We start from the raw sequence: 23,079 nt of genomic DNA on the forward strand, positions 1-23,079 counted from the left end.
CGGGGAGGGTGTGGGGAAAAATAAGGTCTTGTCAAAGAAGAGGGGGGATGATAAAAATGTCATACTTTTTTCCTGAGCAACAGCAAAGAAAGCGCTGCAACATCCCATCTTTCAAAAGGCGACAATTTGTCATCTTAAAGGACTGAGATAAATTTACTAAAATGAGTGCCTGTGTAAAAGGAGACTTAACTTTGCACATTTGGGTTTGAATATCTTAAAACCTTCCAAACTGTTTGCGATTCTATATTATAGTCATCCGGATAGGTATTTTCATTCATTCATTCTTACTTTTCTTGAATAAAAGAAATGCTTTTGTGTGTTTTCCCAATTGCACCTTAATTTTCCTACGTGGAATTTGAGAGATGAGACTAAGCACGACGACACTCAAGTTCCAATATCCAGAAGCTGAGTTGTGGTATAAATATACACAGAAGCCCAGTGACACCACTAATTTCACTCGTGCTCTCTCTATGCGTCATATCTCTGTGTGTTTGATAAATATGAGCTGAGGCTCTAGCTCCGCTGCTGATAAGCAGACACAGACACAATAAAACCCAAGTGCGTACCTCCTAAATCGAATACCGTAGAGTCATAGGTCATTCAAGTTGTGCAGGCTTTTTATCACCTTAAACAGCAGCTACAGAGGAGGATCTCTCAGTCTGAGCAGTGAAGAAGCACAGCTGTTTACTCGAGGAAGAAAGTCTGTCACTTATGAATGAGGCAGCGAGAATGCGCAGGTAATGCCCCTCTAGAAACAGCACAGGGGTCATTCATTTTGTGTCCCTGCTAGTTTTTTAGCTGGGTTGACACATTTTGTCTAAGAGACCGCTATTCAGGGATGATTTCGAAAATTTTAAAAGAGGATGAAAAGTCCAACACGAGTCTGCTTTGTGGCTTTCGCACATAGCACATTTAACTACTCTGTCCCTGTCTTTCCTCCTTTCTAATCCATGTGTCATACAATTACCCTGGTGTGGCTAAAATGAAGGAAAAAAAGGTTCAGATCTCTGCAGACCAAAGGGGAAAAAAGGGCTCATTATCACTCTATTCATCCTTGCCTTCCCAGCAATGGCTGTTGTCCTGTTTGTCCTTAAAATCAACTCTGGGAGTGACAGAGCAGGGAACCAGCCCACCAGCTACCCCTCCAGCCTGCTAACGTATTTGCACGAGTTGTTTAGGTCAGAGATTTAAGTCACATCAGTGAGACAGGATGGGAAACAGGCATTTCTGTGTATTTTGAGGCAGTGTTAGCACAATGTTCTGCCCTGAACTAAGTAACCTTGCTCAGGCGGACTAACCAAATAAAAGAGGTTGGTGTAGGAAGATAAACAGAAGGTGCTTGTTCAAATGTATTAAAGGGCTTTTAAGGGACCTCCCTTGCTTACAGTCTTGTTTTAAAAGATACATTGTGTTTAGGGTCAACCTTAATTTTACAGACTACTAATTTTTAGCAACAGATGCCCCTTTTCAAAGGAAATACTACTTTTAATTTATGATGGGATAGTTTATTTAATGTGAATACGCACATTTCTCATCACTCTGTTAAAAATCCAGTAGAAAGCTATCCAAATCCATGACATGAACCAAATCAGTTTGTCTGTAGAGTATCATAAGACTTTGGGGATAAGGCCTTTGTACTCCTTGTTATTAAACCTTCCCTGAGAATGAGGACATTATTACAAAAACAACAGAGACGAGGAAAGGAAGTTCACTATCATTTGAAATGAGATACCTAAATCTGTTTAAAGTAGATTTTTCACCTAGGTCTAACTTATCCTAAGTGGTTTCTAAATTTGCTTTCCTGTTTCCACTCATCACCCTTCCTAGGTTCAGGGAAGAACAGACTTTGCATCAATGAATCCTACCATATTTGTGCAGTACATTCTGTTTACCTAGTACTGCCTTTAATTACTAATACGCTAGACCTAAAGGAAACAAAAGATGCCATTTTTACTAACTTCACTCATCTTTTCTTCCCCTTCCTTTCTGTCAGAAGATAATTATAACAGGAAATAACCACTTGACTCAGTGCATGTGAGCTGTAGGAGAGGGTCCAAAAGATATTTATTTAAAGTTTTTGTTAAATAATATTGATTATGCGAGTCATGGAATAGAATATAATGAGGAAGAGATTATCTAGTGCTTACAATGTCTGAAGGAGGTCTTCTTGTGCCCCACATCTGTATTTAGGGCTGTCCAGGCCTGAATTGAAGTAGGTGTGGCTGCGATTGATAAAAGCCAACAACACTTTGAGAAATGCATTGGCACTAGGGTTGCTGGGTTCTCTGTGTCTGTTACCCCATTAGACTGTGAATTCCCAAAGATCAGGTAATCTGTTTGCTTCCCATTTGTACACCTGCAGCCTGCCACTGGACCTGCAACATTGTACAGGCTTGGACAGTTGTTTTTTTTTTTCTTTAAGATAATAAATGAATTAATGAACAGATGGTGACCAAGAATGTGAAACTCACTTAAGGGATAGGCTCTCAGTCTGCAACAATTTAAAAATACAAAAATTTCATTTTCTGTACCAGTATCATAGTCAGAAAAAAAAAAAAAAAACAACTTGATATAAATTAACTCAAGGCTACTGTACTCTCTATATCCCTAGTATCTGTAAAAGCATATAAAGCATGTTCAATATAAAAGGAAGTCTTGCATCATAAAATTAGGGTCAGAAATATGTTAAATGGACACCTCCACAACAATCTTCCATCAGATCTGTAGACTCATCTGAATCTAATGGCCATTTGGCCATCACTGCTTTTCAAAATAACCAATTCCAATTTTACAGTTAAGTCCTCTCTTTCATGTTAGTTTTTTTTTTTTTAAGCTGTTTTCTAGATCTAAACTCGAATTCTAATCTGTTTGGCCATACAAACCTAATGCCTTATCTAGGAAAGCCCATTTCCTTCCAGTGCTCTTGAAATGCTGGTGTTTCATAGAACCCCAGACCTCATCGTTTTCTTGTTCAACATGCTCTCTGTAGTTGTCTTTATCAAGGCTCATGGCTTCAACTATTTTTTAGAAGATGGTTTTTTCACTTCTTAGTTAGATGCTCTACCAATGACCAGATCTTATCTTCACTGCTTATTCACCTTCATGAGTTTTCCAAGAAACCTCACACCTTCTCTCACCAAACACTGAGATCATCATCTTCCCCTTCAATCTACTTTTCCCCTACACTCCCTATCTGTGTTAAGAAAGTCATCACTGTGTTATATTTTTAGTATTTTGTAATTCAGTGAAATGTTAATATCTGTAGTTAAAACTGAACTCTGGCTTATGGGCTTATTGTTCCTGGTAGATTTTGCTCCATACTTTATTTATTTTTTGAAGTGGGTTGTATGTCAAATTTAAACCTATAATAACATAAGCTGATATATATATGCACATATATAAAAATAATATGGTTATATGTGTACATATATATGGAATACATGATCATATAATATACACATTACTTCTATAAGATGTATTATATACGAGTGTGTCTTCTTGTAACAGTCTTCCACAGATTTAATAAGATCAACAACAATGCTAAAAAGGAATAAAGGCCAATAGTTTCCTTTACAATGGAAATTACATCTTTCAGAAAACTTTACCCTTAAATATAATAATTTATTAATGGTGATATGACTTTCTTTAAAGGTAAATTAACTGGTAAATTTGAAATTTGTTATTTTGTGTAACAATACCTTTGCTGAGATATCCCCAACACCTAAGCCAAAGTATAATGGAAACTTCGAATTATAAAAATCATTATATAGCAACCTCTGACAAAATAATTCACTCAGAAAAGCATCATCAATGGATACTAAATCCATTAGGTGAAAAGTGGTAGGGGACAGCATATACAGGCCCAGCGTATGACCCCAGAGATTACCTGCTAACTGCACAGGGGAAAATTTAGTTTTATAATGGAGAGATTTGGCAATCACCGCTTGAACTCAGTAATCAAACTTAGTGTCACCGATGGCTGGTAACTACAAGTGGGAAGACAATTGTGTGATAAAACATACAGTAGCACCTATGAATCATTCAGGCTAACAATGCTTGCCCTGAATTCAATCAACACTTAAGACCCAACTTAAAATCTACGGAAAACAAAATATATCCTTAGGCTATATATGTGGAACAAATAAGGGATGAATTATCTAACTTACTTTCAAGTCATTCAGAAAAGTATATTAAGAGCACTAAAGCAAATAAGGCATAATGTTAACAATGACTATCTATTATGAAAAACATTCCAAAAAGTTTAAAGGATGGTGGATGAAGACTGAGTGGTCTAAAGTTTTCTCTATAATGTGCAGCAGAAATTCATGCCATGAAGTTTCTCTTTCACTGGTGATATGAATAAAATAGCTAATATTGTTTTAGCACAAAGACTCATATTTGTACTACCATTCAACCCATATTTCTCTAACTTGTTCATTATTCGATGGTAGCAGGTGTTATTTTGTGGAAATGCAGAGGCCTAAGAGAAAAGTCTATTGTTTAAATTGTTTCATTTATTTAAAAAAATTTGTTTTAATTGAGTGTGAAATTCATAGCTCGGAACATTAGAGTTTTCATTTTTATGCTTCATTTCTGTCATATTCAGTTACGTAAGTATATGTTAAAAATATCTTCTCCCTTTGGTCCTACTGTAAAGTGTCAAGCTGGTTTCTTTATAGATTTGCATTATCACTGTGCAGGTTTTTGGCATTAATTGACATTTTGAAGATGACCATTAATAAAAGATTAGGGAAAAGCAAATGAATATAAACTACTATCAATATGAGAATTGTGTTCTACAATTGGATCAATTCTCATTGATTCTTTCCTACTAATCAAGAGGAATGCCAGGAATGGGTACTTTAAATGGAATACTGAGAACATTTAATTAGAAAGCCAGGCAATGAATTACAAAATTAAGTATGAAAACTATGCTTGTGAAGCTTTAAATTTGTGTCACAATTCTACAAGATCAAGTTAAACCCAAGCTGCTTTAATCATGTATGGTTAAAATAATTATGGAAGCTACATTATCATTTTCTCCATTCTTTTGAACTGGGAATAAGAGGAGAAATAAGAGTTATGCTTATAGAGATGGAAAGAAAAAAAAATCATTAGGTGATTTTAAGAAGTATCTACTTAAAAAAAAAATCAGGGAATGAAGCAAATAAAAAAAATTTCATTCACAATGAAGACTGAATGACTTTTCCAGAAGCTTATACATTATAGAATATTAACTATAATATGTATCAAGTTCCAAAATTGTGCTACAAAATATTGAACGAAGCTAACTATTTTAAAGCAGCAGTATGGTAACAGAGAGAAAACAATGTGTTATAACCACTTCCAATTTTGCTATTATAAGGAAAATCAACGTTGCTTCTTTAAATTTCTTTCAAAGATAAAAGGACGATGATTATAATGATCCATGTGGATAATGATTTAATGATTGATTGTTAGAAAATGTGTTGAGATAAAATAAGTTAAAATGTTAAAATTGATGTAAAATATGTATTCAAATAAAATTTTTAGTGAATGGATGGTTCTTCCTAAATTTGAAGACTTTTTCCTCCAACACCGTTGAGAAGAAAAAAAAATTGAGTGGTTTGGTATTTGACTAAACTAAAATAATCGCCATGATAAACTAGGTTATTGTAACTGTGACCTAAGATGCTGGGGTTGTATTAAACGAAAAAGATTTCATACAATGATCTCAAATTAAATGTTAGTGCTTTTTCTCATTTTCTGGTTTAGGCGATTAGACAACTGAATGAATCATACATGAAGAAACAGAAGCAAAAACTGTTCTGATTATAATCACGAATAATATTTATACAATGCTTTAGTTTATTTAATATGAACCACATCACTTTATATGTATGTATATTTTCTCATGGAATTTTTACAGCTCTATCAAGATCATAGCCATCATCATGATCACGATCCAAATCATCATTGTTCCCATTTTAGAGATGCTGAAACTAAGGCTCAGAGAATTCCTTTGGCCTCTGTCATGCAACTAGTAAATAGTGAATTTGGAATTTGATTCCAAATGATTTCTGACTCCAAAGCACCACCTCTTTTCACTATACCCTATTTTACTATACTCTCTTTACTCACCAATCTAATTCTAGGAACTGGAAGGAATTACAATAATATATAGGCAATGGGACACCATGTTAGTGATTCTTTTCCAGTCGCTGAACAATAAGATTGGGTAATTTCACAAATCTATTTCTGAGCTCCATTAAGCATTTCACAGGGTTTCTTCACTGTCTTCTTCTATAGACAAGATAAAATAGTTTATAAGGTAGTTGGTTGTGTTTCAGCTAGAAATGCACAGTAAAATATTACTAAAATAGGATTTATTATTAAAATAAGGCTTTGCCACATATTTTTAAATATATAGATTTGGAGATTGAACTACTGACTAAATAAAATCAAGATAAATTCAGATTCCCTTTTTTTGACAACTACATTTTTTTTTGTTACTCTTCAACAACAAAGATTTATGTTTTGGTATAAGCTTAAGAGTACTTAAAACAGGGTCATGAGTTACTCTTAGGATGCCTAGCCCTAGCACAGTGCTAAGAGCAGAGTAGATAATCAATACATTTTTGCTGAATGATTGGATGAAACACTGAGGAATAGTTTCGCTAGAGTCAAGAGTTTAAGATGGACGTAACTTTTCTCAATGAATGAATATCAATTATTTCCTTATTTTGGACTTTGTTATGCACTTATATGGCTAAAATTATAATCACTATAAATCTAATTCAAAACCGCATTATGGTAAATTACTGTTGCTCATAGAATAATATCTTTCTCCCTTCCCCACTCCCCATGTCAATATATATTCTAGGAAATAGAATATTGTTTCACTTAAATCAGATGAGTGTTTTACTAGTGAAAGTTGTCCTTCTTGCATGTTAAAAAAGGGTGATTTACAAATATCCACCTATGATGAAGTCGATATAAAGAAAAGTATAATAAATAATGATAATTCCCCAAACCATAAGAGGTTGTAATATAAATAAACAAGAGAGGTATTTAAATATTGCCAGGTGGGTGAACTGTACTTTTGCTCTTATGAGCACCCTCTGATTTGAGTAATTTCAGATATAGATATATAGATATAAATATAGATATATCCTGATTTGAACAAACGGAATGCATTTTTCTGAGAGGCTGCTCTTGAAACTGAAGCAATATAATACAAATTTGGAATTTGCCAATGCTGTAATCTGTTTTTGAATTTGAAAAAATATTACAGGTCTGGAAAAAAATGGAAAAATAACTACATGAAAAGTCTCAAGTACAGTTTTGTTTGAGCTAATTTGGGGTATACCCCGTTACACCAGGCCAATGAAATCTGATTAAGTAATAGAGACTTAACCTATCTTTAAGCAAAAATATAAAAGACAAAGATATATACTTCCTTATATATCTCTATCTAGCTATAAAAATTCTATTAACATAAAATATACTACTGAATGTTAGGAAGGTAAATGCATTAATGGATAAGCCTGCAACTCAGAAGAATACAAATGTCACCAGAAGATGCTTTTAACTCATTTAAATTCAACTTAATTTGAAAAAAACAAGATAAAGTGCCTTCTGTATGGAAATCATTCTATTGAAGGAGAAATGCTCATAATTTTAAAACCATTTGTTTCCAGATCTCTTCTAGTGGAAACACTGACAAACAGAGCTCTTAAAGTAATTGGGAAAATTATGCTTCATCATGACAACATGTTTTTTTTTTCTTCAATGCCTGGATGTTTGGTGTAAGAAAGTTATGGAGGCTTTCATGGAAATAATAAATGATGACTATTTCTTTATATAATGAGAAACTAAGCCAATTGTCCAGTTGAATTCTGCCTATATTCAAAATGCTCAAATCAAATCCTCAATCACGTCCGATGTGACAGATACCTTGGTGGGACGGAATTTAATCTGCAGAGATTTGCTCCCTTGAACTTTATCTGTGAGAGTTAATTTCCGGTCCATTTTACTAGTATTTCTGCCTCTCTCCGTCTGTTGACTTTTTTGTTATTCTCTCCACCCACTTTGCCCTGGTATTCAAGGGCTTTTCTTTTATTGTGCTTAGCATCTGCAACTGTTCCACTCCCTCCCAGTCAAAGCATACGGTAACTTCAACACAGGCTAATTAAGTGGTGCTTGAAGTTAGTTAACAGGTGGTGGCCCCAGCTGCCCTAGTCGTATGAACAGACACGTCTTGCCTTTTAAGGGCAGAAATGGCACAGTAGTAATACGTGCATTAATGGAGTACTCCTTACATAGCATTAAAATGATGTTGGGGACCAAGAAGAAATAGAATCACTCCTCTTTTGTAGAGGGAGAAATCTGGTTTTGGGGTATGGTGATAACATTTGAGATCTGAAAAAAAACTCAGACCTCTTTATCTTTTTAACCAATGCTCTTTTCTCATCATAGAATGGGTAAATTTATTACCATTTCCTTCAAGTGGGTTGATAAAGCATGTTTCCGATCACTGCTGCTAGTTAACATGTTGAATGATATTTAAGTAACATCCATGTGATTTGTTAAATTCAGTCAAAATATCAACTAATTTACTTAGCATTTTGGAATCACTACAACTAAGTATGTATGATTGTTTATTTAGATATTCAATCCAGTGTAATACTTTGGAGCCACCAGCTAACACTCTGACCTTGGAGAAGTTATTTTATCTTTTCATTTTTTGGCCTCAGTTTCTTCATCTACAAAATGTGAAATAATAGTATCGATTTCACAGGAGTGTTATGAGGACTAAATAAGCAAATATGTGTAAAGATCTTACTATAGTCCCAGACACCTAATAAGAAGTCAGTAAATGTTACCTACTATTATAGTTCATCTAAATTCAAAATCAATGTTAAATGTATCATTTAATAGTTCTTAACGGAAAAAAAAATCCTACATACTTGCCTCTTGAAGTGAGAAAGACACGTTCTATTTCTGTTTTAATGTGTCAAGTTTGAGTTTACGTAAGAGAAGAAGGTGAACAAGGCATCAATTAAAATTCAACAGAAAAATGGATTTTGAAAATTTTATTTTTGTCTAACCATGTTACATCATGTCTTCTCATTGCATTTCTTCAGCATCTATTCACACAAAATTCCCCATTAAATCATTCAGAAAGTGTTTACACATAGGCAGCCTTTCATCCAAATGGTAGACCCTTCGAACTGCACACTTTTTTTTTTTTTTTTAGTTTGCCTAATTGCTTGTTTGCTTTGTGCTGACAAGGATGAATTCACTCAATTTTATTTCTTGAGGAAAAAACCCAACACTTGAAATTGAAATTACCCTACAGATTTCCTCACTCTTAAGGCAACGTTTTTTGTTTTTTGTTTTCCTTGTCCACTGCTGTTTCAACTCCTGCCCTTCTTTGGCTGTCTCCTGAAGAGGGATAGAAATTGCTGGTGCCTTGGAAGGAGGTGGGGAAAGTCTGAAACATCTGCAACTTGGGCCCGAGATCACGTGATAAATGCCAGTCCCTCCCCAGCCCTCCTGCCCCCAAGTGTCCTACCAGTAGAGACTATCATCCGTCTGCAACCATTATGGGCATCTCTGAGGCAGCATTCACTCAGCTGCTAAAGGGACAAATTTCCTCCATAGTCTCTTCATTGTCTGCTTTTTCTAACCACAGTCACGGTTTTGTGCTCTTCATTCTAATTGTGCTTTTGATGATTGGGGTCACTTTATGCCTTCAGCTTCCCCAAAGGTCACAGGGATTAGCTGTGTCCAATTGAGGACCAGAGAGAGCCATGGCAGCTTACTTCCATTCATCCCCCTCCATTGATTTCCCCTCAATGTGAGAGTGGCAACGGTGGTTACTTTTGTGCTTTTTTCACTCTTGCTATTTTCCTTGCAGCCCTCCCTCACTTCTCCTTGGAGAAGGCGGTTTGTAGCCATCCCTGTGACACCAGAGGTTTCACTGAAGCAAATCCACACTGAAAGCAGGGAAGGTACATTGGGCACTGCCTGATCAAATCAGCTTGCACTTGATTCTTCCCTTATTGTTTCAGTTTACTTAGCTCACAGTCATTCAACATTGACATCTGAAAAAGTCAAGCTGCATTTTAAAACAGCATTCCCTTATTTGCTATGTGTCACTGAGTGTAATCATCTACACACATATAATATATAATCTATTGATTATAATTATAAATGCTATAATAACATACGCACTGTGTGTTTTTTCCTCTCTTTTACTTTGTTGATTCTGACTTACCTTTGTGGTTTTTTTGTGCACCACCATTCTAGTGTTCAGGGCATGCTGGTTTGCATTTGGGTTTTTTAATGGGAAACTCTGCCAGGCTTTGTTCTCACAAGTACTTTTATAGTGAGATAATATGTTTCACTTACTAGTGTTGTTCCAAAAGAGACATTCTTATTGTAAATTAATGGAAATTCTTGAAACCGAAGACAATAAAAGTAACTATTTTTAAGGAATGTGTATATGTGTATGCCTGCAGAGGGACTAAGGGTCCTGAACAATAAACACCCAAGTAACCCCAAGTACTTTAAAAGACATTAAGCCATTTATGTCATTATTCATATTCAAGTGATAGTGGGGACAGTTTATTATGTAAAAATATTTTCTGGGCACCAATGCTCTTGGCTCATGAAGAAGTCCATTCATAACTGATGGTCAACAGTTTAAAACATGGTAGGAGGTAGTCCTCAGTAGATTTTCCTTCTTACTAGGAGTCAAAGGACTAGTAACTTTCTAGTTAGTGAGATTATCTGCTTGGCTCAGAAGAAAGATGAAACTTTGCTGCACATTCACATTCAAATTTGAAAATACTGCATCGATTAATTTCCATCTTCTGCAGTCCCTGTTTTATAATTCATCATACATTTATCTGTACATGTGGAAATATGCTCATTTGTAGATTCGGTGCCCTCTGCCATATTGGCTCATTTAAACGTTTCAAGCTTCGTTCTTAAAATTTTCCATAAATATTTAGAGTGGAGACAGCCTAAGGGAGTAGCAAATGTACGATTTTTGTTTCCAGTGATGCAGCTTCACGTGGATACTTTTTGTCAGCACATGTATGGGAAATGGATGGAAAGCTTAATATAGAAACAAATACTTTTTCGACTGGGCTTTTGTGATCATTTTTTAATAGAGGCGAGGATTTTTAAGGAAACACATTTTCCTGCAAAATGGGAAAGGGAACTGAAGTGCATAGATATGGAATAAAAATCTGCTGAGTTTTACATATTGCCAGAATTATGGTAACTACACATGAATACTACGGTGAAATATTGTAGAAATTATAAATACTTTAACTCTTGCTGGTGGAGAAAGGGAAAAATAACTAGAGAAAAATATCTGTAATCTTTAATCTGTAATATTTGTCAGTTGAAAATGTCCTAAGGCTTTAACATAAACCTTAAAACCATAATAGAGGGAGTCAGAAATGGCCCTAATATTAGCAATTTATATTTAACAAACTAATAGCCAGACTTGCATTAGTAGTAAATTAATGAAAATAAATCAAAAATCTAAGAATATGTATCTTTATTTTTAGATTTTTTGGGGGGATAAGACTAAACTATTTATTAATGTTAATGTTAAAATTTTATTTTTGGAATGTGTATTTCATACTTAAATGTGATTATAAAAATTACCTGACAGCATAATACCTGGTAACCAAACTTTCCAGTAAATATAAATCTTCCATTGGTTATAAATTGCTTACTTATTTATAATTTTGTAGCTTCCAGGGGGGAAAAGAAGTCTTTTAATTGTACGTAATTCTGCCAAAAACAAATAGGTATAAAGCATCATAGTGAATGAGAAAACACACACAGTGGAAAATGTGCCAAAGTAGTTACACAGTGTAAGTAATTGATCATTATAAAAATGATAACAGCATACTGTATGCCACAATTAGAGAATTAAGATATTAATGCCAACCTTTTCATCCATCACATGTGTACTTAATTTACCAGGCCATTAACAGTTACATTATATATTCTTCTTTAAAAAATATTATATTCAGAAGGCTATTAAAACAAAAGTCATCCTGAATCCCACTATAAGAACTTAAAGCTCTACTGTCTTTGCTGGTAAAGTCTGAGAAGCTTGGAAATTCTAAGTCTGTGTTCAATAGGTATTCTGAAATTCAGCCATTTATTTTGAGATAGCTGTATGTTCACATCCAGTTTTAAGAAATAGTGTAGGAAGATCGCTTACACCTTTTACCTAGTTTCCCCTAGTGGTAACATCTTGCAAATGCCACAGACAGGTTGTTAGCAATGATTTTAGCAAGATAAAAGGTATTTCCATCACAGCAAGGATCCTTCATGGTGCTCTTTCATAGCCACACCCACTTTCTTCCCACTCACCCCCTCCTTATCCTCTGGCAATCACCAATCTATTCTCCTATCTATAATTTTATCATTTTGACAATGTTCTATAAATGTAATCATACAGTATGTAACTTTTTGAGAGTAAGTTTTTTTCAATCAGCATAATTCTCTAAAAATTCAATCCAGGTGGATGCTTCTATCAAGAGTTTACTCCTTTTAAGTGCCATGTAGCATTCCAGAGTATGGCTATATAATAGTATAACCATTGACCAATTGAGATATATCTTGGTTGTTTCCAGTTTTTGTCTATTATGAATAAAGGTGCTATAAATATTTGTGTACAGGTTTTAGTGTAAACATAAGTTTTCATTTCTCTGGGTAAAATGCCCAGAAGTGCAATTGCTGGGGCATACGGTAATTGACATTCAGTTTTTTTAAGAAATTGCCAAACTGTTTTCCACACTAGCTGTTCAATCAGCCGATCAGCTTTAAAAGGCATACGTGTATTCACATGGGAGAAATGTCTCTGTGGCATTAAAGTTAAACCTTTGAGAGCTCTTTCCTTTCCTCCCTCTCCCTTCCCTCCTCACTTGTCCCCTCCCTTTCACTTCTCTCTCCTCCTTTTCCCTTCCTTCCCTTCTAGTTTTTCCTTTCTTCCTTCTTCCTTACCTTCCTTCCTCCCTCCTTTCCTCCCTCCTTTTTCTGATTTCTTCCTTCTTATGTGTGTATGGAATTATGATAGAAGGAATGACTATGTGAACCTAATCTGAGAACAAGAAAGATAGATAGTATTACAGCTTCATATGTTCTTTAAAAGCATTGAAACTTAGTTTTACTAGTTTTACAGGCTTTTTCACATTTAATAATATCTTATTCTTCTTATATTAAAATAAAAATACATAATTGATATCAAGGACCTAGAAAACGCAGAATAATCTTTTTGGTAACCTTTCTCTAGTGATTGTGACAAGTTAAAAGCCAAAAATAATAGTCACTTAAGTATAAAAAAATCACGAGACAGAAATTTATGTTGTCATTGTGAATAGCAATCTACCCTCTAAGAGAAAAACTTAATATCTTATGTAATTATGCAGTTCAGAATAAAGCATGTTTGGGATCATTAAATCCAACCAAAAGATTTGCATTCTAGGCTAGTGTATAACTGTAGAAAAAAGCCTGAACAAAATAAATATATAAATTTATGCTCTACAAAAGGCTTGTAGTTTTTGTACATCCTAGACATTTTCACATACTATAAAAATGATGTTATTATATCAACTTACTAAAAATGATCAAGTTGGTTTAGTTTGTCTTTGTGAAACTATAACAACCAATTGTCGATATTTAAAAAATCAATTGTTAAAGGATATAGGAAAAGTTACATTGGCCAGGGAAGTAATAATAATCTCAGGCACTTCGCTATAAAAGCAAATATAAGCGCAATAGATAACAGATAAAAATAGATAAAAAATCATTTGTAATCTCAAACTTTTCTACTTGCAGAATCCATTAGAGTTGAAGGAAGATTCCTGATTCTAGAAATATATTCCAGAAATATATATATATAAAATATATATTTAATTCCGTAAGAACTGTATTGTCTTAATTTTTTAAATATGAAAACTAATGAATGTAGAATTACATACTAAAACTAGTCCTTTGAAATGAATATATCTACCATACTTGAAAAATCTTGTTATAAGATTTTACAACAAACCTATGTCAATTAATAAATGGATTGTCAAGCTACCACCATAAAAGATGATGTAAGAAAAAAAAATATTGCCCAACTGACCTGATCAATTTCTGTGAAAGAGATTGAAAGAATATTGATGGGGGTCAGACAGTGGATTGTCCTGAATTTAAACTACAACCTTTTATTCGATAAACTCTGACAGCTTGGGAGATAAAGTTCAGGTCACACCGGCATTATTGCCTTAACAGTGGAATAAAGCACAGTAAAATGAAATGAAATAAAATTAAAAAATAATAAAATGATCACCCTCATGGTGTTCTGTGAATGAAATGCACAATGAGATAAAGATATGTGAATAATTCTATTATAGATGATGGAATTAAAGATCATTTAATTGGTAAGAAATCATATTGGGTGTGTTTTGCTCAACTTCTTAAACCTTTCAGAATACTTCAAATGGAAACGTTCATATTAAAGATAAAGTAAGAACAAAAAAGCTAGTTAAATAAATTGCCTCAGAAATTTTCATAGAATATTTCTATACATAAAATAGTACACATTTATTGCAAATACAGTACAAATCCAAAGGCAATACTTTCACAGAGCTTGGAATTGTCCCCAACCCCACTTCTAAGGCCCACCTGCCATCAGTTACTTTTCAAGAGTGGCCTGAGAAAGGATGTTTAGGGCATCAGGGTAGATCCCAGAGGAAAAAAAAAGATGGAGAAGAAAAAAACCGCTGAAACTTTAAGAAAAGGAAATGGTCCATTAAAAAAAAAGCCCATTAATACTATGAACTATATTGATTTCTTGTCATTTTTGTAAACCTAACTGCAGAAAAAAGTCTTTATTATTATATATTTGTAGAGCTAAATATAGCATGTCAGATATAGGAATACAGTATTCACATTTATAACCTGAAGAATGCAGATATCTTATCAGCAGAAAATATGATTATAAGATTAGTTTTTCATTTTTTGTTTGCTATTCAGGGTTATACAAAATTAAATGTATGCTACTTTATAGAATTACAATAAAAATTGGAAACACAAGAAAAAACATGTAGAGTACTGGAAGAAATAAAGAAGGATTTTGGAAGAAATAGATAAAAATACCTAGTATCAAGTATCTAAAAACATTAACTTAGATCTTAGTGCATTCTGACTATTTAAGGGGAGACAAAGGAATGAGGAGGCCTAGAATTCAGGAATAAGACAGACAGCTCCAGGCAGAAAAAATAGTGAATATATTTTTTTTAGTAATCGCTTTAGTTACATATTGACATGGTATAATAGATATTTCTAAAATGTAGAGATTGGTTTTGAAAAGAAATGAAAATAAATGTTTACATATTCATGAAAAACAACATAAGAGAACCCTTGATTAAAACTAGATAGCTGCATAGTAGAAATATTCTGAATTTACTTTTCAAATTTCAAGTAAAAATAACACTGGATATTTGGGTTTAAGTTCTAATTACTTCGTTTTTAATGACAGTATCCCTATACCACCCATCAGATACAAACAAATTGAACACAGTTGACAGAAGCTAATTTTATTCTATCTTGAATTCCCAGTTATGCCTGCTTGAGAGATATACTTTGCCAATCAAAATTCAAAAGATACTTTCTGTTTGGTAAAACCAAGATGTGTTGCCGGTGAAACTGTTTATGTTTGTGTTATAGTCATTAAAAAGAAACGTAAACTGAGCAGGGGAGTTTTCTTTTCAGAAAATGAATCCTTTTCCAGAGATCAAAGTGGCTGAAGATAAAGTGTCCAATAATATATTTAGGCAATGTTCATAAGGCAGCTATATTCCATACACAGATGTTGTCTCAGGCTGAAATTACTTGCTTAGAATTTGAGTTAAATAATCCCATACTTCAAATGACTTTAGGAAATTGGATGTTAGGGAGACCAGCCAGCACCATTCAATTAAGTGGTCCTTGAACAGAAAAGTGCTTTCCTTTGAATGGGTGAAGAAAAAGAGCTTGATCACATTTAAGCTAATCTATCATTTATCATACCCAGTGGGTAAGATAGTTAATGACTATATTGATTTTTTGTGTGTGTGTGCTTAGTTTTATACACAACATTTAACCAATATGAAACTGTATGTGGGATTTGTTTTCCATTTTTTATTGATGCACTTAAATTATCTTTATTTATCTCTGTATGCACTGATTTCAAAAGTGAATTTCAAAAAGGCTTTAGGTAGTGTCATTTTCTTAAACTGTATTCTAATTTTCAGAGTTTTTTTTATAAATTATGGTATATCCATACAGTATTTTATTATTTTTTAAAATTAATTCATTTTTGGCTGTGTTGGGTCTTCATTTCTGTGTGAGGGCTTTCTCTAGTTGCGGCAAGTGGGGGCCACTCTTCATCGCGGTGCGCGGGCCTCTCACTGTCGTGGCCTCTCTTGCTGTGGAGCACAGGCTCCAGACGCTCAGGCTCAGTAATTGTGGCTCACGGGCCCAGTTGCTCCACGGCATGTGGGATCTTCCAAGACCAGGGCTCGAACCCGTGTCCCCTGCATTGGCAGGCAGATTCTCAATCACTGCACCACCAGGGAAGCCCCAGATCTTTTTTCTTAAGCTTTGGATATTTTTCATGTCTATAGTTATCTTCAGAGCTCCCTTTACTTTTACTAGGAAGAAAAAAAAGCTTTGAAACTTTGCCAACAATGTTGGTCACAGACCTTTCAGAAATAACTTTTCTGGTTTCTCTTTCTCTTTCCTCATCTGCCTCTGTCATATCCCCGTTGTTCATTTATGTGGGTCACTGTAATTATTCTTTGATTTCTATATTTTCTTTGAGGAGAGGATTATATGGACCATTTCTAGAAAGCTGTCTTTACAAAAAGACAAAGAAAGGAATGGAAGCATAATAGATATGCAGAAACTGCAAATGTGGTTAAATAGCATCACAAAGGTGAGGGGGATTCACTGTTATACCAAATAGCTATTTAAAAATTAAAAGAAAAAAAAGCAGTAACTAGATATAAGCAGGGCAAGGTCTAAAATAGCATGACATGAGAAGAAGAAAACAAAACAAAATGACTTAGGCATTATATGAGAAGTAGGCAAAGCTGGTTCCTCCCTCCCATGGCTTATACCTTTGCTAGCATTCAGTTCACTTATATATAAGCATACAAAAGCAATATATACATATGAATACATAATCTAATACATTGTTGCTATTATCATTTTGAATAGACTGTTATTTGTTAGATCAATTAAGAATAAGAAAAATAAAGTTTTTATTTTATTTTTACTTATTTCTTCTCCAGTGCTCCTACTTTCTTTATATAGATCAGAGTTTCTGACATATATAATTTTCCTTCTCTCTGAAGAACTTCTTTTAACATTTCTTGCAAGGCAGATCTACTGGCAACAAATGTCTTCAACTTTTGTTTGTCTAAGAAAATCTTTACTATTTCTCTTTCATTTTTGAAAAATAATTTTTTAGAGCATAGAATTCTAGGGGTTTTTTTGTTGTTGTTCCTTTCAACATTTTAAATATTTCACTCCACTGTCTTCTTGCCTGCATGGTTCCTGAGAGAAATCAGGTGTAATTCTTATCTTTACTTCTCTGTTGGTAAGGTATTTTTTTCCTTTGTCTTCTTTCAAGATTTTTTCTTTATCTTTGATTTTGTGTAATCTGAATATAATATGCTTAGGAGTAGTTTTTTTTTTTTTTTTGCATTTATTCTGCTTGGTGTTTTCTGACATTCCTGGATCTGTGGTTTGATGTCTGACATTAATTTGGAGAAGTTTTTGCTCATTATTGCTTTCTATATTGTTTCTTGCTTTATTTCTTTCTTCTCCTTCTCGTATTACCATTATGCATATGTTATACCTTTTGTAATTGTCCTGCCGTTCTTAGATGTTTTGTTCTTTTTTGTTTTTACTCATTTTTCTCTTTGTTTTTTCAGTTTTAGAAGTTTATGTTGTCATATGCTCAAGCCGAGAGATTCTTTCCTCAGCCATATCCAGTCTATTGATAAACCCACCAAAAGCATTCTTCATTCTGTTAACAGTGTTTTTGATCTCTAGCATTTCTTTCTGATTCTTAGAATTTGCATCTCTCTGTTTACATTACCCATCTGTTCTTGAAAGCTGTCTACTAGGCTGGCACCTAATGTAACTTTACTCACATCTTTCTGTTCTTTCTATTTTTTTCTTTTTTAAGTATTTTCATAATCTGAACTTGCCTTGTATATTTATTTTGAATACATATTGAGTGTTGTTTCACTCCATTGGATCATAAGCTTCATGAGAACATAGCTTGTATATCTTATCTTTTTTTTTTTTTTAACTCTTAGCATCTAGAACAGTGTTTAATGTACTGTTCAATAGATGCTCAATAAATGTGTTTAGTGAAACATAACCGTATTACTTGTGAAATGAAGAAACAAATAGTACAGACAAATCTTGAAATGGAAATAGTACAGATAATTATGTCCAAGGTGAATTTTCATACAATAAAGCTTTCACCTTCCAGGGTACATGGGAATAAATTAATGGAAAGGACTCCAAAGAGAAGACATAAAGAAAAAATTTTAATGGGACTAGCAGTGTATATATGCACAACTACCAAAACTTCTGGCATCTAAGAAAATAAACCTGATTCCAAGGACAAACTTGAACTTACTTGAGAGTGATAGGGAAAATAAAAGGAACAGATTTTCATTTTCTTCAATATGGTTATCCTCAGTGTTCAAACCAACAAGTTGCATGTCCAAAAATGATTACAGTTTTTAACTATCAATTCTTAAATTTACAACTAAGTTTTTGTTTTCCTTTAGACTCTTCAGTATAGTAAAGTGGTTTAGAGTACTCTGAGTCAGGCTTCTTGCTTCAAATCCTAATTCTGTCACTTAATAGCCATGCTATTTTAGGCAAATAACCTCTCTGAGCCTCAGTTTCCTCATCTGTAAAAAAGGGAATAATATTGACACCTAATTCATAGAAAGCTTGTGCAGATTAAACGAGTATATGTAAGTGCAAAGAAAACAGTAAAGGCCATATAGGTGTTTGGTTTTGTTTAGTTCATTGTTTATATCTCTTTCTGTTTGGGTAGTAAGATTCTTGATATCCATGATGCCTATAAGCACTTATTCATAAAGAATCTTTATTAGATTTAGTGAGCAGGGAAGAAGAGGAAAAGAAAAACAACAATTCTGAGGATGCAGTAGAGGTGGCTGTGTTCCAAAGAACTTTCTGTGGAATCCAGAGGTCAATTTGCTGAGGCAAGCTGCAGATGGATAGATAAAGTGTGATTTCCGCATCTTTCTCTAAGTGGTAATTGTGGGCCTTGTAGCCAAGGGCCTCTTTTACTGAATAAAAGGGAATGAAAAGGTCATCCTTTTTTTTTTTTTTTACATGGTAATCTTGGAGCATTGTTTTCTGAAAATGTCAGGATCCTAAACACATTGAAGAAACCTCTAGGATGCTGGTCTTACTAATCAGGCAGTGATTTAAATGGAGCCTCCATCATCATCAGGACACTGGTCCCCATGACTAACCTCGGGCCTCAGGCAACAGATACTAAGGGCTGCTGGAGGTTGCACAGCTGCCCTCCAACCTCTGGAGAGGACACTTTGCTTCAGGGTTAGCACAAAGATTTGCCTGTTTCTCTAAAGAATATATTTTAAAGAGGAAGAAAGTAGCTCAAGTAGAAGAAATCCCAATTCCTTCCCAAAAATACTCTATAGAAAGGCAAATAGTCCTTTGATTCTCTCATAATTATCTAAAAAAAAAGAATAGAGGGAAAAATCTCTATGCTGTTAGAGAATTTGCAGTATAGATTTGTGGGGCAAATCATACTGAATTTTTGTATTTCTACTTTTTTCTCTCTTATCCCCACTTTCCACTTCTTTTTACATGTCCCTTTTTGTCTACTATTAAAATATGGAAGTGATGCAACCGAAATCAACTTGGAAGATCATTCCTGGAGAAATTTTCTTAATCTGAAATCTCAGTCTTTTTAAAATTTTCCTTCAGCATATTTTTTGGTCTAGCATATTTCTTCTTTGATGTAAATATTTTGACTGGTTTATTTTCACTAATAGCCTTGAGGCCTTCTAACTGAAATAAAATATAAAATTTATAAGATATTTTAGTCACTGTGCTAAGCAATATAGTAAATAAGACTTGAAGAAAACAGGGTCCCAAATATTCAGGAACCCACAGCCTTGTAATATTCTTGAAAGTTTCAAATAATCTATCATAATACCAAAACACAGTATAAATAAAAATAAAGCCAGAGCTTCCAAAAATAAAGAATTCACACATAGCTTTTTTTCCATCACAGGAGGAAATAAGGTGAATGAGAAAGAAACTGAGAAAGACAAAAAGGAAGAAAAAGAATGGGGATGTATAGAACGTGGGAACAGAGAAAAAGGCTGCTGTGGTGTGGGGATGTGTGTTGACTCTCCACTGTATTTCTACTTTAACACAGACAAAAAAGAGCACCATCATGTTTAATTGAACTGTCAAGAGAAGGAAAATAACACTATTTTACGTATCTATTTGCTAAATGCAAGGTAAAGCATGTTTATAATACCTATATTGTGTAATAGCTATTCATTCATTTAAAACGTTTAGACAATCACATAATAAGGGCTGCATTTATTGGAGGGGAGATGCAGCGAGGAAACAAAGGCTTTTCTGATTGATATTTAAGCCAAGATCTGAAGAATGGGAGACGGCTGTCTGAATGTTTCAACAGAAGACACAGCATGTACAAAGGGCCTGAGTTGGAAAAGCCTCAGATGTTTTCAAGGATGTAAAAAACAAAAACAAAAACAGTAGCACATCTTGAAAAGTCAATAAGGGTCAAATCTGGCAAGGGCCAGATGAGGTAGCTCCATGTTGACCTCGGTAAAAGTTTTGATTGTCTTCTAAGTGCACTGGAGGGCATTCGGAGGACATAATCCAATTTATGTTTTAAAAATACTAGCTTGTCTGTTATGTGGTGGATGAACGTGTGTACTTTGGGAGTAGTTGGGTTGTCAGTGATGACATTTTGTCATTCACATCTTACAGATTTGGAAAGCAAAGTTCAGGAAAAAGAATAATTCAAGATCAAGATTTCCTCATTGTAGAACTACATGTAGCATTGTAGAACTACATGTAGAACTACATCAAGTAGCTAATACTCCGTCTCTTTTTCCTAACTTTATGAGGGAGCAGATGGTTGGATCTCCATCACTAAAATTTCAACAATAGCAACAATAAGAATAACAAATAATTTTATTTTGTGCTAACTCTGAGTAAACTCTATGTTTTAAGTTCTTAAAAATATTGTAATTAAAGAAATCTTCCAACAATTGCTGCCGAGAAGTTAACACCCAAGGATGCACAGATAATAATTGGTCAAACTTTGATTTCAGGCTCTATTCTTGGAATCCGTAGCTCACATTCTTAACCAAGATTAGAGAAGGGAGACCACTACGTAATTTACTGTGTTGGTCTAAAGCGGTATTACAGAAAATGGCAAAAGGAATAACAATTTGACAAATAAAGAAAGTTGAGTTCCTCCTCTAGAAATCTGCTTGTCTGCTTGATAGTACTATGTTTTATTTCTATAGCTCTTTACATATTCATTTATTTGAATGAATATATATTACATAATATATTAATTTATATGGGTTATAAATAATATATAAATATACTGAACTAAGTTTTAACTTATTTATATATCATATTTTGTCCTTAAAAATATTCTATGTGGTATGCATGGCAATTGCTATTTTGTCCATTTTACTTCTTGCGAAGTAGTCCATTGAGCTAGGTGACACATCCAAGGACATAATCAAACAGTTGTCTCTGAGTGAGGCTGGATCTAAAAACCCACCCTAAGTCACATCCACTAGTCATTCTTTATTTTAATGCCTGCACAGCATTACCATCACTTAAAATTATCTTTAGTAGTTTTTTTTCCGGTTTCCTTCATTAAAATTTAAGGCCAATGAGATGGGGGACTTTAATTATCTTGTCTCTCAGCACCTCAAACTTGCTGGACACATGGTGGGTTCAGAGTAAACATTTGTTGAATGAATAGTACTTTAAAACATGCAATACTGATCAAAAATGGCAGACCTACACTGGAATGAAAATCTTTAGAATCTTCATTGCTCATTCTATCACACTGTGCCATCATCTCAGATCATGGTCATTTGAGATCATGTAAGGTCACCAATAAATGAGATGGTACTTTGCTTTTCAAAAGCAATTTCCGATAGATACATTTTATTTCAAATTAACCACAGTTACACAGCTTGGCAACAGAAGATTTTTGTGTTTTTTTTCCCCCTTTGCTTTTCTGGGTTGCATTTCACATGAGGGAGATGAGATCAGTCAACACAGTCACTTGAGACTGATCAAAGCATAAAGTATCGCATAAAACAACTCACATTTAACCTTTGCAAATGAATAAGCAAAGGGAAATTCATGAATTCTTAAAATATTGCCCCTTGGTGCAGATATCAGCCTTTTTCTGGTTTCAGCATTAATTCACATGGGTATCTTTTCCATAGATAGTCTTATTTTTCCTAAGCAACTGGTATTGCCATTGAATTTTGTGGGGGAAAAAAAAAAAGACAAGTTTAAAATAACATACTCTTTATGAATCCTGTAACTAGGCTGAATAATATTTAGAAAATAAATTCCATTTTAGTTTTTCAAACGTAAGCTTTGAAAGTCAGTTCCTTAAACATTTATGTTAAGGCTGAAAACTGTTTCAGCTCTAACAATTTATGTTTGCAATCAGTTTATTTAGCACAAAAGTATGGAAGAAGAATAAAATAGTAACCACCTCCCATTTTTAAAATTGTTCTCCATTTTCTGTGGCTGAATTCTGTGACAGCTGCTCCAAAGGCAAGGGTGAAAATAGACTTAAGTACGTCTCTGCTTGTGTGTACACATGAGTGCCTCTCAAAGGACACATTGACTTCCAGTGTCAGTGATGCATGCGGTTCACAAACAAAGATAGAGGACTACAGCCACATCTTAAACACTGAGTGC

General features: G+C 34.0%; 1 protein-coding gene across 1 annotated transcript in view; it reads right to left on the reverse strand.

Annotated features, from left to right (window-relative positions):
• The window catches only part of ROBO1 (roundabout guidance receptor 1), a 928,971-nt gene that overhangs the window by 470,676 nt on the left and 435,216 nt on the right, over window positions 1-23,079 (reverse strand). The gene's annotated exons all lie outside the window — the stretch shown is intronic.

The sequence above is a fragment of the Balaenoptera borealis genome (genome assembly GCF_965194805.1).
Source record: "Balaenoptera borealis genome assembly, chromosome: 5".
Taxonomy (NCBI): domain Eukaryota; kingdom Metazoa; phylum Chordata; class Mammalia; order Artiodactyla; family Balaenopteridae; genus Balaenoptera; species Balaenoptera borealis.